At 35.5% G+C, this 5,751-nt stretch overlaps 1 protein-coding gene across 1 annotated transcript in view; it reads right to left on the bottom strand.

Annotated features, from left to right (window-relative positions):
• The window catches only part of CSMD3 (CUB and Sushi multiple domains 3), a 1,491,512-nt gene that overhangs the window by 687,211 nt on the left and 798,550 nt on the right, over positions 1–5,751 (bottom strand). The gene's annotated exons all lie outside the window — the stretch shown is intronic.

Here is a 5,751-nt window from a genome sequence, read left to right as displayed (position 1 = left end):
ATCTGTACAGAAGAAATTACATAAATATTGTCCTATAAATAACTATGCTTAGAGCAAAAAGTAATTTATAATAAAGTTTCAGAAGAGTTGAGGCTACAATAGTACTAGAGAAAAATGAAAAATGCCTTAATTTTTTAAATTATTTAAATTATGACAGATTCCATATCCTATTTTTACCTTTTTAACAAAAACCCCAACTTTTTATTGTGTCTATTTCTTGATGTTTTAAAATTATTTTTATTAGCATTAATTAAAACACATGTATACACATAGCAGATGCATGTTGATGTATGGCAAAACCAATACAATATTGTAAAGTTAAAAAAATAAAAATAAAAAAAATAAAAGACACTTGCTCCTTGGAAGAAAAGCTATGAAAAATAATAATAATAATAATTAAAACATCTGTTTTGGTCATGTTTAATACAGAATATATAAAACACAATTTTAAATGGCTATGATTTAAAAGGAAAGGTTTGCCTATTCTACATTGAGTTAAATATAAGTACTCTCAATTAATAATTTTCTATTAATAGAGATTTAGTTGTTCCCATTGCTTTTGCTATAATAAGCAACATGGTTATTTTCTGGCTCAAATCTACAAGTATATCTCTACATTAAGTGTGTACTTATGAGTATAATTTCTGAGTAATAACACTCAAAATTAAATTTCAAAATATCATGCCATGTGGTTTGAAAACTATCTTATCACTTTAAATGTCCACAACTTGTGTACATTATATTCCATTAGTTCTACAAATCTAGAGGGTATAAAAAGTGAAGTTTTTTTTTGCATTTTCTTCATTAGTAATCAAATTATCTTTTTATGTTTGCCATTTATTTTTTTTTTCAGGTTTTCTGAACCATCAGTACTGTCTTTTTCTGAAAGTTTTCCATCATACAAAACCAAAACCTGTTACCATTAACCAATAACTCCCCGTTTTCCCTTTTCCCCCTTATCCTGGTAACTTCCAATATGCTTTTTAACCCTACAAATTTGCGTATTCCAGATATTTTATGTAAGTGGAATAATACAATATTTGCCCTTTTGTGTCTGATTTACTTCACTAAGCAAAGTCTTCAAGGTTCATCTGCATTGCAGAGTGTGTATCAGAACTTCATTCCTTTTATGGTTGAATAACAGTCCATTTGTTTGTTGTTCAGTCATTCAATTGTGTCTGACTCTTTGTGAACCCATATACTGCAGCATGCCAGGCTTCCCTGTCTTTCACCATCTCCTGGAACTTGCTCAAACTCATGTCCATTGAGTCAGTGATGCCATCCAACCATCTTGTCCCTGTCATCCCCTTCTCCCCCTGCCTCCAGTCTTTCCCAGCATCAGGATCTTTTCTAATGAGTCAGATCTTCACATCAGGTGGCCAAAGTGTTGGAGCTTCAGCTTCATCATCAGTCCTTTCAATGAATATTTCAGATTGATTTCCTTTAGGATTGACTCATTCATACTCCTGCAGTCCAAGGGACTTGCATGTGAAAGTGAAAGTCGCTCAGTCGTGTCCAACTTTTTGCAACCCCATGGACTATACAGTCCTGGAATTCCCAGGCCAGAAAACTGGAGTGGGTAGCCTTTCCCTTCTCCAGGGGATCTTCCCAACCCACGGATCAAACTCAGGTCTCCTGCATTGCAGGCAGATTCTTTACCAGCTGAGCCACAAGGGAAGCCCGATACTACAGTTGAAAAACATCAGTTCTTCAGTGCTCAACCTTCTTTATGGTCCAACTCTCACATATATACATGACTACTGGAAAAACCATCGCTTTGACTATACAGACCTTTGCCAGCAAAGTAACATCTCTTCTTTTCATTACGCTGTCTAGGTTTGTCATAACTTTTCTTCCAAGGAGAAGCATCTTTTAATTTCATGGCTGCAGTCACTATCAGCAATGATTTTGAAACCCAAGAAAATAAAGACTGTCACTGTCACAAGAAATAAAGTCCATTGTACATTTATACCTAATTTGGTTTAACCATTATTCAATTGATGGGACACTTGGCGTGCTTCCATCTTTAACCTATGATGAGTATTGTTATTATGTAGAATGGTGTAAAAGTACCTATTTGAATCTCTGTTTTCAATTATTGTATATATGCCTAGGGGTGAAATTACTGAGTCATAAATTTAACATTTTGAAGAACTATCAAGCTGTTTTCCAGAACTTTTGAACATTCAAAATTTCTACCAGGAATTCACGAGGGTTCCAACTTCTCTATATACCTCACTGCTTTTTGTTTTGTTTTTATTATATCCATTCTTGTAGCTTACTGTGGATTTAATTTAATCTTCCTAATTAATGATGTTGAACATCTTTACATGTATTTATTAGCCATTTGTATGTTTTGGGTAACTATCTATTTGAGTCCTTTATCCTCTATAACTTATTTTTTTATCTTTTACCTCTTTTTAAATTAAGTCATTTGTTATATTGTTGCTGAATTGTAAGAGCTCTTTACATATTCTAGATATTAATTGCCTATATCAGCTATATTGTTTGCAAATATTTTCTCCCATTGTGTGAATTATCTTTCCATTCTTATGATAGTGTGCTTTGATGCCTCAAAAATTTTAATGTAATGAAGTCCACTTTATTTATTTTTTGTTGCTGTTGCTTGTGCTTTTGTGCCATATTTAAGAAGCCACTGCAAAATCCCATATCATGTTATTTTTTTCTTCTATGAATTTTATACTTTAAGCACTTAAATTTAGATTTTTGATCCATTCTGATTTAACTGTTGTATACAGTACAAGTAAGAATCAAATTTAATTCTTTCTGCATGTGGCTATCCAACTTTACCAGCACCATTTATTGAATCTCCTGCATTGCAGGTGGACTCTTTACCATCTGAGCCAACAGGGAAGCCCAACTACAAGAAAACCTCCCCTTATTGCACTTTGCTTTATTGTTATTGGCAGATATTTTATATTTTACCAACTGAAGTTCTGTGGCAAAACTGTTAAGCAAGCTTACATTATCATTTCCTTTAAAACAGCAATTGTATACTTTATGTCTTTGTGTCATGTTTTGATATTTATCACAATATTTCAAATGTTTTTATTACTCTTACATTTGTTATGGTTATCTGTGCTCAGTGACTTTTGATATTACTTTGTAATGGTTCTGGGTAGCTACAAACCATACCCACTTAAAACTGTAAACTTAAATGATAAACGTCAAATGTATTCTGATTGCTCAACTGACAGCCTTTTCCGCATCTCTCTTTCTCTTTGAGCTTCCCTATTCCCTGAGAGACAATATCATTGAAATTAGGCCAACTAGTGACACTACAATGGCTTATAAGTATCCAAATATAAAGAGGAGTCCCACATACCTCACTTTAAATCAAAAACTAGAAATGATTAAGGTTAGTGAGAAATGAATGTCTAGAGTCAAGTAAGGCCAAAAGTTAGGCCTCTTGCATCAGTTGCTAGTTGTAAATGTAAAGAAGCTGTTCTTGAAGGAAATTAAAAATGCTAGTCTAATGTACACATAAATGATAAGAAAGTGAAATAGCTTTATTACTGATATGGAGCAACTTTTAGTGGCATGAATAGAAGTTCAAACCAGTCACAACATTCTCAAAACCAAAGTCTAATTCAGAATAAGGCCCTAAACTCTCATCAAGTCTCATGAAGGTTCAGAGAAGTGAGTAAGCTGCAAAGAAAAGTTCGAAGCTAGCAGAGGTTGGTTCATAAGGTTTAAGGAAAAAGAGCCATGTCCATAATATAAAAGTACAAGGTAAACAGCAGAAGCCGCAGCAACTTATCCAGAAGATCTTGCTAATACAATTAATGAAGGTGGCACAGTAAACAATATATTTTCAGTGTAGACAAAACTGTTGCCTGTGTTGCAAGAGGAGTGAAGTGAAAATTGCTCAGTCATGTCTGACTTTTTGTGACCCCATCAGTTATATACAGTCCATGGAATTCTCCAGGCCAGAATACTGGAGTGGATAGCCTTTCCCTTCTCTAGGGGAACTTCCCAACCCAGGGACTGAATCCAGGTCTCCTGCATTGCAGGTGGATTCTTTACCAGCTGAGCCACAAGGGAAGCCTGTGTTGGAAGAAGACACTATCTAGGATTTTCATAGCTAGAGAGGAGAAGTCAATGCCTGGCTTCAACGTGCAACCTGACTCGCTCATTAAGGGTATGCTGTTTATTTGCTCAGTCATGTCCGACTCTTTGTGACCCCATGGACTACAGCCTGCCAGCTCCTCTGTCCAGAGGATTCTCCAGGCAAGAATACTGGAGTGGACTGCCATTTCATTCTTGATGTTAGGGGTATAGGTAGCTGATTTGAAGCCAATACTGATTTACTGTTCTGAAAATCCTAGAATTCTTAAGAAGTATGCTAAATCTATTTTGTCTGTGCTCCATAAATGGAACAGTAAAGCCTGGAAATAGCACACCCGTTTACAATACAGTTTACTGAATATTGTCAGTCCACTGTTAAGATTTACTACTCAGGAAAGAAAAAGATATATTTTAAAATACTATTGTTTATTGACAGTGCAGCTGGTCACTCAAGAGCTCTGATGAAACTATAAAACAAGATTAATGTTGTCATGTCTGCTAAAACAACAGCCATTCTGCTGCCCATGTATCAAGGAGTAATTTTTATTTTCAAGTGTTTTTAAGAAAAAAATTGTATAAGGCCATATCTGACATAGATGGTGATTCCTCTGAATAGATCTGGGTAAAGTAAATCCTCTGATAGATCTGGGTAAAGTAAATTAAAACCTTTCTGTAAAAAATTCACCATTCTAGATGTCTTTAAGAACATTTGTGATTCATGGGAAGAGCAAAATATCAACATTAATAGAAGTTTGGAAGAAGTTGATTCCAACCCTCATGGAGGACTGTGAAGGGTTCAAACTTCAGTGGAGGATGTCACTGCAGATGCGATAAAAACACCAGGAAAACTATAACTAGAAATTCAACCTGAAGGTGGAATTGAAATGCTACAGTTTCATGGTAAAACTTTATGATGAGGAGTTGCTTCTTATGGATGAGCAAAGAACATGATGGAATCCCTTCTTGGTGAAAATTTTCTGAAAATTGTTGAAATGAAAACAAAAAAATTAGAGTATAAAAACTTATTTGATAAAGCAGTAGTAGTATTTGAGAAAATTAAGTCAATTTTGAAAAGTACTGTGGATAAAATGCTATCAAAAATTGCCTGCTACAGAGAAATCACTGGTGAAAGGAAGAATCAATCAATGTGGCAAATTTCAATAGTGATGTATTTTAAGAAATTGCTACAGCCATCAACTTCAAGGCAAGATGATTCAGCAGCTAAATGATTATGACTCACTAAAGGCATAGATGATGGTTAGCTTTTTTTTTTACAAATCAGATCAGATCAGTCGCTCAGTCATGTCCAACTCTTTGTGACCCCATGAATCGCAGCACACCAGGCCTCCCTGTCCATCACCAACTCCCGGAGTTCATTCAGACTCACGTCCATCGAGTCAGAGATGCCATCCAGCCATCTCATCCTCTGTCATCCCCTTCTCCTCCTGTCCCAAATCCCTCCCAGCATCAGAGTATTTTCCAATGAGTCAACACTTCGCATGAAGTGGCCAAAGTACTGGAGTTTCAGCTTTAGCATCACTCCTTCCAAAGAAATCCCAGGGCTGATCTCCTTCAGAATTCACTGGTTGGATCTCCTTGCAGTCCAAGGGACTCCCAAGAGTCTTCTCCAACACCACAGTTCAAAAGCATCAATTCATTGGC

Source organism: Bison bison, unplaced genomic scaffold (assembly GCF_000754665.1).
Source record: "Bison bison bison isolate TAMUID 2011002044 unplaced genomic scaffold, Bison_UMD1.0 scf7180017864491, whole genome shotgun sequence".
Taxonomy (NCBI): domain Eukaryota; kingdom Metazoa; phylum Chordata; class Mammalia; order Artiodactyla; family Bovidae; genus Bison; species Bison bison.
Note: the sequence above shows the minus strand (reverse complement) of the source record. Positions and strands in the feature narration are given on the sequence as shown.